This window comes from Octopus bimaculoides, chromosome 21 (assembly GCF_001194135.2).
Source record: "Octopus bimaculoides isolate UCB-OBI-ISO-001 chromosome 21, ASM119413v2, whole genome shotgun sequence".
NCBI lineage: Eukaryota > Metazoa > Mollusca > Cephalopoda > Octopoda > Octopodidae > Octopus > Octopus bimaculoides.
Window position 1 is genome coordinate 37,222,728 of NC_069001.1, and position 452 is coordinate 37,223,179.

Below are 452 nucleotides of genomic sequence, written 5' to 3' on the forward strand. Positions count from 1 at the left end.
TAGGTGTTTTTTACGTGCCACTGGCACAGAAGCCAGTCAGGGAGCACTGGCCACAGCTACGATATTAGCTTTACTTGACTCAACAGGTCTTCTTAAGCATATCATATTGCACCATAAATCAGGTCTACTCTCAGCTGGGCCAGACATGTGTGGCTGTGATCTCACTTTAGTTGCTGGATCTTCTCAATCAAAGCACATCTCCAAAGGTCTCAGTCTCCTGTCACTGCATGTGTGAGGTCTAAAGTTCGAAGGTCATGCTTCACCACCTTATTCCATGTCATCCTGCGTCTACCTATTCTACGTGTTCCTTCCACAATTATGGAGTGGCACTTCCTCACGCAACTGTCCTCCTCCATACGTAACACATGATCATACCAGCATAGTTGTCTCTATAGCACACCACATTTCATGCGCTAGTATGGTCATGTGGCAAGAATGGATGAGGATAGCTG

At 46.2% G+C, this 452-nt stretch overlaps 1 protein-coding gene across 1 annotated transcript in view; it reads left to right on the top strand.

The window, feature by feature from the left end:
- The window catches only part of LOC106868788 (UBX domain-containing protein 11), a 147,774-nt gene that overhangs the window by 32,215 nt on the left and 115,107 nt on the right, over nucleotides 1–452 (top strand). The gene's annotated exons all lie outside the window — the stretch shown is intronic.